This window comes from Hibiscus syriacus, unplaced genomic scaffold (assembly GCF_006381635.1).
Source record: "Hibiscus syriacus cultivar Baekdansim isolate YM2019G1 unplaced genomic scaffold, ASM638163v2 tig00116937_pilon, whole genome shotgun sequence".
Taxonomy (NCBI): domain Eukaryota; kingdom Viridiplantae; phylum Streptophyta; class Magnoliopsida; order Malvales; family Malvaceae; genus Hibiscus; species Hibiscus syriacus.
The window spans coordinates 904,151-915,176 of NW_024063475.1; positions in this window are offsets into that span (position 1 = coordinate 904,151).

Genomic DNA, 11,026 nt, shown 5'->3' on the forward strand with positions numbered 1-11,026 from the left:
GCTTGGAGCGTGGGAGGAATCGATACCCCCTATGGGGAATCAGTTCCCTAAATGTAAAATTCAAATATTTCGACCGTTATACAAGGGGGGAATCGGTACCCCCTGGGGGGGAATCGGTTCCCTCCGAGCATACTGGAATTCTCGGAGCCAAACCATTCAGGGGGGAATCGGTACCCCCTTGGGAGGGGAATCGGTTCCCTCTGAGCAATCTAGAATTTTTGGCTTTGAAATGGTTCGAAATACTTTGTAAAATTATTTTGAAATTGTTTTAAGATTAAAACTTAATTTTACACTTGAGTAAGGATTAAAAATGATCTTTGAAAGATTTGGAGTAATGTTTTGATATTCGAATAGTTATATCGAATATACTTAGAAAATCATTTGGAAAATCTTAAAATTCATTTAACTTAATTTGTTATATCGAAATATCAAAATGTTTTCAACAATCTCCCCCTTTTTGATATAACAAAAAATTTTAGTAATTTTAAGATTTTGAAATTAAGTTTTGAAATTACTCTTTTGAAATTACTCCCCCCTTACTTTAACACTTCTCCCATTTTGTAATTTTAAGATTTTGAAATTACTCTTTTGAAATTACCCCTTTACTTTAACACTTCTCCCATTTATCATTTAAAAACACATTTAACACTACTTCTCCCCCTTTTTGTTAACTCAAAAAGACATTTTAAAGAATTAAACAAGGTTTTGAAATCATTTAGCCAATTGATTATATTTTAAGCTGCTAAGATCACAAGCAAGAGAAACGTTAGCCATTAGTTTCATAATCAATATTCATAATTAATGTGACATGGCAAAATTGGTCATATATCTAACATAAAGTAAATGATGCAATAACGAATAAATTTAATCACACCAAATAGATAAGTTCTCACCATTCATAAATCCAAACAAATTCAAAATCAATCAATCCACAAATTCAAACATTCCCAAATATTCAAAATGTTAAAACAATAAGTTTGGAGTTCAAAGCAAAACATAGAATCACATATCAGGACCAGGAGGAGGAAAACGAGCTCGCATAGCGGTCATTTCGTGAGTGAGGTCATTAATACGCGCGTTGGTTGCCTCATTGTTTGCACGCATCTCCCGAAGAATTTCTAATTGTTGAGCTCCCATTGTGGATAAGTGGGACTCTATAGAAGTAAAGCGAGAATCCATGGTAGCGTATCGGAAATCGAATGTCTCCATAAAGGATTGAAAATATGGAGGCATTTGATGCGTTTGCTGTGCTTGCTCCTCGGGCTGCTCAGGCTCATCTTCGGCTTCATCGATGTCTCGCATTAATTGCTCAAGCTTGAGATCTTCGTCAGCTTCGGGTGGAGCTTGTGAAGAACTAGCTCCTGGAGTATTTGCAGAAGATCGAACCCATTCACCGGTTTCCTTATCCTTAATCCATCCCGCTCTCGTTAAGGAAAGAAGGTTAATTTGTTTCTTAAGGGGAAAAACGCCATCTAGACCAACTCTAAGCCCATCTTTGGAAAACAGATTACTCAAAATGCAACTGTAAACAAGAGATGAACAGAGTTTCTTGTTAGGAACAAGATTTACGGTTTCAACAATTTCAGCAAAAATAATCTGAGGTAGGTTAATTTTAATATTATTTTCGAAACAATGTAACCACCAAAAATCTAAGGCTCTAAGAGTAGAATAACGACCTCCGGATGGTCGAAACCACCAAGAAATCATTAGATGAAGAAAACATTCATGTAGGTCTAAGACACTCGCACTATCTCTTCTTTTATAACGAGATCCTAAAACCAGCTTTTCATTTGAAATACCATCGTTATCTAATCCGAATGTATTGGCTATATAAGCCGAGTCAATATATAAGAATTGTCCTAGGAGGTAGGAACGAATTCCTATGGTTTCGGTTTCAGTTTGGTTTTTAACACAAACGGCATTAGAATAGAAAATACGAATAAGTTGATGGTAAACGATGGGTTCAAGGTCAAAGAGTTTATCAAATTTCCACTCTTGTAAAAGAGGAAGATATTTAAAATTAATAGCTAACATAGCTTGACGAGAAGGAATACGTTCTTCCAGGATTTTGTAAGAGTCGAAATATTGATAATACCAAAAATGATGATTTCTAGGACCAGGATGATTGAAACACGAATTTTGGATAGTCAAGTTGGGATCAATGGGATTATGATTAGGAATTGGATTTTGAGGATTTGGAGGTGGATTTGGTTGACGGTGTGAGCGACTAGATGATGACCTAGCATGTTTAGGATTGGACATGGTTTAGGAAATCGGAATAGAATGGATAACCTGCAATTTAAAACACATGTATGCAATTCAATTAATCCCAAAACTCAATTGAGTCCTCAATATTTCAAGGTTCTCTAAATCAATCCTAATGGGCAAAGTTTTTGAAAACTTTTGAAAAATACAGTTTTGAGAAATAATATATGTATAGTTTTCATAACAACAACATAATTTAATCAAAACACACTAATTTGAAAATTAACAATTTTTGTTTTAATTTCGAAAATTTAAATTTTTTTGGAAAATTCTTGTGTTTTTGATGAAATTAGTTGTAATATCTAGTTTCTAATCACTAAACAATCAATGTCCGATCTAAAGTTCATCCTAGAACTAATTAAAACTAGTCCTATGTTCAAAATCAATTAAATAGTGAGTTTAGAAAATTTTACCTTGAAGGATGAGATTGAGTGGATTTTGATGTTGTTTGCACGATTTTAATGATGATTGCAAGTTTAGGAGATGATATTTGAAGTGAATTCCAATTAAAATCGATGATTTGAGGCAAGAATGGAGATAGGAAGAGAGTTTGGTTGTAAGGAAGAAAATATAGGGTTTTTAAGGATTTTGAAGGGTTCTTCCCGTGTATAACCAGAACCCCAGGGGGGTATCGAATCCCCTGTGGGGGGAATCGGTTCCCATTCAAAGGGGGAGTCAGTTCCCTCATGGGGGGATCGATTCCCTCTGCACCAAAATGCTAAAATCCGATTTTAAACACCCAAAATGTTAAATTAATTTCCTCTAGTGGTATTGGCAACTCATATATTGAAAATTAATCATGTTCAAACAATTAAATTAATCTTTAAACAATATTTGAACATAAAATTAATTTTTCATCAAGAATCATAAACTCTCCCTAACTAATAGCAATTAATGCAATCAAAAATTACTATTATAAGCATTTTTTATTTATTCTTAAAAATGTTAAAATTAATTTTAAATACTAAGTGAAAATAGGTTGGTCAAACCTAATTCTCTCCTAAGTGTCCAAAATCTTTCCTTGTCTAAGGGTTTTGTAAAGATATATGCTAATTGGTGAAAAGTATCAACAAATTCTAGAACTACATCTTCCTTAGTGACATGGTCTCTAATGAAGTGATGTCTTATTTCAATGTGCTTAGTTCTAGAGTGTTGGATGGGATTTTTAGTGAGACAAATAGCACTAGTATTGTCACACTTGATAGGAATGGTTCCTACTTCAATTCCATAATCAAAAAGTTGTTGTTTCATCCATAAAACTTGTGCACAGCAACTACCAGCTGAAATATATTCGGCTTCAGTGGTAGATAATGCAACACAATTTTGTTTCTTTGAAAACCAAGAAATTAGCATATTTCCAAGGAATTGGCAAGTACCGGAGGTGCTTTTCCTATCTAATTTGCATCCTCCATAATCCGCATCAGAAAAAGCATGCAAGCTAAAGCTAGAGTCCCTAGGATACCAAAGTCCTAAACTAGGAGTGTCCTTAAGGTATCGAAAGATTCTCTTAACAGCTAGTAAATGTGATTCCTTAGGACATGATTGAAATCTAGCACATAAGCAAACACTAAACATAATGTCCGGTCTACTTGCAGTTAGATAAAGTAGAGATCCAATCATTGATCTATATAATTTAACATCTACACATTTACCTTCTTCATCTAAGTCAAGCTTTGTTGAAGAGCTCATTGGAGCGTCATGAGGTTTGCCATTTTCCAGTCCAAACTTCTTGAGCATATCTTTGACGTACTTAGCTTGATTGATGAAGATGCCATCTTTTCTTTGCTTGATTTGGAGTCCCAAGAAAAATGAGAACTCCCCCATCATGCTCATCTCAAACTCACTTTGCATTAGCTTAGAAAATTTTTGGCAAAGAACATCATTAGTAAAACCAAATATTATATCATCAACATAAATTTGAACTACTAATAAATCTTTACCTTTATGCTTCAAAAACAATGTAGTGTCAACCTTCCCTTTTGAAAAACCTTTTTCAATTAAAAATTTTGACAATCTTTCATACCAAGCTCTAGGAGCTTGTTTTAAACCATAAAGAGCTTTTGTCAATTTAAGAACATGGTCCAAAAATTTTGAATCTTCAAAACCTGGAGGTTGTTCCACATACACTTCTTCCTTTATAAAACCATTTAAAAATGCACTTTTAACATCCATTTGATATAATTTAAATTCATGAAAACATGCAAATGCTAATAACATTCTAATTGCTTCCATCCTAGCTACGGGAGTGTATGTTTCATCATAGTCTATGCCCTCTTCTTGAGTATACCCTTGAGCAACAAGTCTAGTCTTGTTTCTCACTATATTACCACTCTCATCAAGCTTATTGCTAAATACCCATCTAGTACCTACAGTAGATTTATTATTAGGCCTTTGAATTAATGTCCATACTTTACTTCTCTCAAATTGATTTAATTCATCTTGCATAGACATAATCCAATGTTCATCTTTTAATGCTTCTTTGATGTTCTTAGGCTCTATGCATGAAATAAATGCAATATAATTACAAATATTTCTAAGAGAATATCGAGTAGTTACCCTTTTAGATGGATCACCTATAATTTCACCATTCTTGACATAGTTGTACTCTCTTGGATAAGATACTTCCCTTTCTTCAATGGTTGGATTCTCGAGGGGATCATGAGTTTCCTCATTCTTCGTTTCTTCCTTTGATGATGGTTCTCCAACGTCATGTCTAACGTCATTTGTATTTATAACACCTACATCATCATTCACATAAGAATCCTTCCTCGGAAGGGGATTATCATCAAAAACAACATGTATAGACTTTTCTACAACTAAAGTTCTTTTATTAAATACACAATAAGCTTTAGAATTTAAGGAATAACCCAGAAAAATTCATTCATCACTTTTAGCATCAAATTTGCCAAGGTTCTCTTTACCATTGTTTAAAACAAAACATTTACATCCAAAAGGATGAAAATAACTAATAATAGGCTTTTATTTTTGAAAATTTCATATGGAGTTTTCTTTAAAATTGGCCTAATGATTTCTCGATTTACAACATAACAAGCGGTATTTTGTGACTTCCGCCCAAAAATATTTTGGCAAATTATTTTCACAAAGCATGGTTCTAGCCATTTCTTCTAAAGTTCGATTTTTCCTCTCAACAACTTCATTTTGTTGAGGGGTTCTAGGTGCTGAAAAATTATGGCAAATACCATTAGAATTACAAAATTCAATAAATCCAAGATTTTCAAATTCAGTTCCATGATCACTTCTAACACTAGTGATAGAGTAACCTTTTTCGTTTTGGATAATTTTTGAAAATGTGATGAAATGTTCTAATGCTTCATCTTTTGTACTTAAGAATAGAACCCAAGTATATCTAGAATAGTCATCTACCAAGACAAATGCATATTGTTTTCCACCCAAGCTAGTAGTTCTAGTTGGCCCAAAAAGATCTAAATGGATCAATTGTAAAACTCTACTAGTTGATACATCATTAATGGATTTAAAAGAAACTCGCTTTTGTTTTCCTTTAGCACAAGCATCACAGATTTTATCATTATCAAATTTAAGCTTAGGCAACCCTCTTACTAGGTCTCCTTGAATTAACCGTTGCAAAACACTCATACTAGCATGTCCTAGTCTCCTATGCCATAACCAACTATCATGCTCATCCTGAGCAACTAGGCATAAATTAGTCATATCAAAAGAATCTAAATGCACCATGTATGTGTTTCCTATTTTATGACCAACAAGCATAATCAAAAATAGATGCAATGTCAATCAATTTTGCAATCATTTAAAATAAAACATTGTATCTTTTATCAAATTTATTTTTCAAAAAGATTATGCTTTTAACCCATTCACATATAAAACATTATGCAATGTTGATTATAGAGATTAAGAGCACACGCATAAAGTTTTTGAAAATGTTATGCATTAAAACTTTATAATATTAAAAAAATCTATGCATAAACATTAAGAAAAATTTCAGGTCAAAATTTTTCAAAACCAAAGTTCTTAAAAAAAATCGATATCAATTGTTAAAGAGATATCAATTACATTTTAAAACAATTTTGACCAAAATTAATATGATAACTAGAGTTTATAAAACATTACCAAATATTACCATGTTCATCATACAATATTTTTCAACATACATGAGATAAAACATAATTCAACATTTTAAAACCTCATGCATGCATAAACTAAATGAGCAACCAAATAATAAAAAAATTAAGTTTAGAGGTTACCCATTCCCTTTTTATGTGTGGCTAGAGCATCTTGAATATCATCATCTTTATCACCATTGCTCTCACACCTACAAGAGACATTTAAGTAGATTTTGGTATCCAAATTGCTTTGGATCCTTGAAAATTAGTTTCAATGCCTCTTGTTTCTTTTGGAACCCATACTTTTCTAATTTTAAATCGTTTTCCTTTCTTTAAAGGACAAGTATGTTCCTTATGACCATGATAATGACAATGTGAACATATTGTCATTATTGAACTAGATGAATTATTTAGAATGATCTCTTTTTCTCTTGTTAAACATTCAAGCTTATCTTTCAAATTGAAATTTTCTTTTTCAATACTTTCAAATTTCATTTTTGAGAGTTCTAAATCCTTCTTCAAGATTTCATTTTGATTTTCAAAATCCATTTTCATTTCTAGAAGAAGTTTGTTTAATTTGAAAATTTCTTTTTCAAAGTTTTCAGATTTTATTTTTGAAAGCTCTAACTCCTTTCTCAACATTTCATTTTGATTTTCCAAGTCTGTTTTAGCTTTCAAAAAGAAGATCATTTTTAGCAATAAATTTATAAATCAATTTATTGTATTTGGAGTACATGGTCTCAAACTCCGAAAATAATTTATCATAAGCATCTTGTAACTTATTAAAAGATTTTGAATTTGATATATTTGAGTTAGAAGATACCTTTGGCTCTGTGAGAGCTAATAGAGACATCACTTTTATTGGTTCTTCTTCTTCTTTGTCTCTATGGATCTCCCCAAGCTTATCCCACATTTCCTTGGCACTTGAACAAGAAGAAACTCATTTATATACATTAGGATCAATTGCACAACACAATATGTGCATAGCCTTTGAGTTTTGTTGAGCTTCCTTCCGTTCTTGAACACTCCACTTCTTTGCCTTCTTAGTAGGAGAGGAATATCCTTTCTTGATTATCATCCAAGCTTCCATATCAAATGCTTTGATGAATATCATCATACACCTCTTCCAATGACGATAATTTGTTCCATTGAAGTGTGGAGGCATGTCAATGGGTCTGGATTCTTGCATGGAGAATGAACCGGAAGTAGACGCCATGTTTATCGATTTAACTCTTCCCGGATCGACTCAAGAGGCGATTAAACCTTTAAATGAGTTTGGCTCTGATGCCAATTGTTGAGTTAATCGATTGACGGAATCAGCCAAGAGCGGGGTGAATTGGCAATAAAAATTTTGGTGGAAGCTTTTGCAGAAAATTGAAAGAAATTGCACAGCGATTTAGAGTGGTTCAACTTTATCAACCAAAGTCTACGTCCACTACCTTAGCTATCCACACTAAGGATTTTCCAACAAATTCACTAATTTGTTCTTTCTTTTGAGGCCAAAGAGATAACCTTACAACTCCCTCAAGAATATACCACAATTCTTGAGAACACTCTTTTCTCAAAGAGAAATACAAATTTACAAACTTACAAGAAAAACCTCACAAGGCAATATGTTTTCACAATTCTAGAACAAAGAAAGAACACTCAAGAATAAATACAATTGAGCACAATAAGTGTTCTTGAAAGCAAAATGAATATTGAATGAAAAATAGGCTTGAAATGCTCAAACTTGAGGTTTGATGCTTTCTCTTTGATTCTCTCTTGATTCTAATTGCTTGATGTTTCTTGTTATTGATCAATGGCTTCTAAGCTTGCTTAAATACACCTTGAATCACTTCTCAACGTTGGGGATGATTAGAGAAGATATTATAGCCGTTTTAGTGTGAAAACAATTAATAAAACAGCTTGGAGCGTGGGGGGAATCGGTACCCCCTATGGGGAATCAGTTCCCTAAGTGTAAAATTCAAATATTTCGACCGTTATACAAGGGGGAATCGGTACCCCCTGGGGGGGAATCGGTTCCCTCCGAGCATACTGGAATTCTCGGAGCCAAACCATTCAAGGGGGAATCGGTACCCCCTTGGGAGGGGAATCGGTTCCCTCTGAGCAATCTGGAATTTTTGGCTTTGAAATGGTTCGAAATTCTTTGTAAAATTATTTTGAAATCGTTTTAAGATTAAAACTTAATTTTACACTTGAGTAAGGATTAAAAATGATCTTTGAAAGATTTGGAGTAATGTTTTGATATTCGAATAGTTATATCGAATATACTTAGAAAATCATTTGGAAATCTTAAAATTCATTTAACTTAATTTGTTATATCGAAATATCAAAATGTTTTCAACAAAGGTGCTAGTAGACATCATCAAAATATAATTTATCATATTACAGTTAGTAGGTTATCATTCAGCTCAGATGACCATCAATGTTTTTAGCAAAAAAGGACAAGTTTGGAACATATGAATATTCGGATGACTATTTTGCAACTTTTAACAATTGGAGACTCAACTAAATAACACCCTAGTCGAGGGACCATTTTATAACTTTTAATAGTTGAAAGACTCAATAAAGCATCACCTTATAATCAGGGATCGTTTATATATTTTATCCTAAAATTTATTAAGAATAATTTTATCATAAAAATAATTTAATTTAACATTACTAGTATATTAATAAAATTAAATTACTAATATAACCTTATGAATCTATAATTTTATTTAATTTTTTTATTTTTGTATACTTTTCATATTAAATTACGTGATATCAAATTAAATCAGATACTTTAAAAATGCAAAATTCTATCACACTCAATCCGTAAATAAAAAGGTTAAATTAATAAAAAAAATTAAACATAACTATATTGTAAAAGGAATTTCATTAATAAAATTTATATAATGATTTCGTTATATTGTAAAATTTAGTGTTAATTCTCCCTAAAAAAAATTAATGGTTGAGTGGTTAAAATATCAAAATTTGTATTTGGATGATCAACACATTAAACCCCAAAAATTGGGTGACCATCATCCACAAGAGCTAACTTTTCTCTTATCTGCTTCCATAGGTTGACTTATAGAAGCACTTAAATTAGTTAAAGTTCATTATATATCTTTCTACTATATAAAAGTTCCATTTCAGTCCTAAAAAATCTTCAATGGGTTATTTACACATTGAGTCCTTCTACCTTTAAGTTCTCATAAAAATCTCCTTGGGCAAATTTTCACTCAATTGACACCCAACATGCCCCAATGGTTCAATCTAATCCGATCCATAGATATCCCTTATCAACTCCTATTCATTGACTTGAAATGCCGACCATTACAAGACTAACAGTCTTTAACCATTTAAAATAAATAATTTTAGGGTAAAGTACACAAATGGTCCCCTGACTATAGGGTGATGCTTTGTTGAGTCTCCTGACTATTAAAGGTTATAGAATGATCCTTCAACTATAGAACATTGTTTTATTGACTCTCCAATTATTAAAAGTTACAAAATGGTCACCTAACTATTCATATGCTCTGAACTTGTACCTTCCCGTTAAAAAATTGGTCTTCTAAGATTAATAATATTAACCTGCTAACTGAGATATGATAAAATTATATTTTAATAATGTCTATTGACATCACCGTTGCTTTTAAGCATTGGCTAGATAGTATAATGTAAACGGAGAGTCGATCCATAAAATACAACTTAAACAGTTCTAAGATCAAATTTTATCATATTCCAATCAACAAGTTAATGTCTAGCTCATACACTCACCGTTTTTTTTGGCGAAAAAGATGAGTTTATAACATATGAATAGTTGGGTGACTATTTTGTAAATTTTAATAGTTGAGGGACTCAACAAAGCAACATCCTATAGTCAAGAGACCATTTTGTAACTTTTAATAGTTATGAGACTGAACAAATCATTATCCTATAGTCGGGAGACAATTTGTGTTCTTTACCCATAATTTTATTAATATCAAAGCGGTCTTTAAATTTAACGGTTTTTATTGTGAAACAATCAGGCAATTTAGTTTTAACATTCTATGATTCTACGAGAGCCAATTGAATAGGAAACATAATGCTTCCACTGTTTCAAACATAGAATCGCTTGCCACTTTCTACCGACAGCATTATGATGCCAAGGCGTTTGGTGAACTGGGTAACATTTATATATATATATATATATTTATATATATATATATATATATATATTCAAAATACTATTAATCATTTGATAATAAAGGTTTAAATACTTCTGCAGTTTTTCATGCTTGAACCCGAAACCTTTAGGAGTAACGATCATCTTTTTAACTATTAAGGTCACTTGATTCGTACAAATATATAATTTTTATGTTAGTTTCTCATTGAGTTTGTTTGAAGGTATTAACTAGAGTTAAGCGTGGATGATAGGAAATGACTTGGACAGTCCAAAAGTAATTTATAATGAGAAATAATCGTTATATTGTAAGCCTAGGACATAATTATGAGGAGGCAGGTAAGGTTTAAAAAGAAAGTTCTTTGCATGTCAAAAAAACATAATTGTACAAATATAAATAAAGCCAGGCGATTACACACGTATAGTAACCTTTTGTTCAAACAACCAATGAAAATGTCTAGAAAGTTATATTTAAACACTTGAAAATTCACATATCTAAACAATGTGGGATTTG